The following is a 545-nucleotide window of genomic DNA, read 5'->3' as shown; positions in this document are numbered from 1 at the left end:
TATCAATCAGTGAGAGAGATGGATGCATTGAAGACAGGAAGGAGGGAGAAGGGCAAATATCACACATAACACTCCTGTCATAGCCAGCCCATGGCGAGGTGCTAAAAACCATCCTGCCCTAGATTAGAATAGATTCCCAATGCAGGGATGACACTAGGTGATGAAGATTAGTGTCTATTTAAAAGTAGAGACTCAGAGCTAGAAAATGGTATATCATACACTACAGTTGAGGAACAATGGGAAAAGTCAATACTGCTTTTAAAGTTGATAAACTTGTGTCATGACGTTGGCCTGTGGGTAAGGTTTATGACCCCCCCATAAATACCTTTCTCCCTTCCCCTCTCTCTCTGACCCTACTGAAGGACTGGAATAGCCTGTGTTAAATATAGAGAGTCTGGGAACATCAAACAAATGGGGAAAGGAACCATCTTTTGTTAATAAAACCAGTTGGAAATATGCTTGATAACGTAATGAGTATGTATGTCAGTTCATTGTTATCTGAGACATTATGATTGATGACAGGATGACATAAACTGTACCTGAGA

This window comes from Salmo trutta, unplaced genomic scaffold, assembly GCF_901001165.1.
Source record: "Salmo trutta unplaced genomic scaffold, fSalTru1.1, whole genome shotgun sequence".
Taxonomy (NCBI): domain Eukaryota; kingdom Metazoa; phylum Chordata; class Actinopteri; order Salmoniformes; family Salmonidae; genus Salmo; species Salmo trutta.
The sequence above is the reverse complement of the archived record's forward strand: the minus strand, read 5'-3'. Positions refer to the sequence as shown.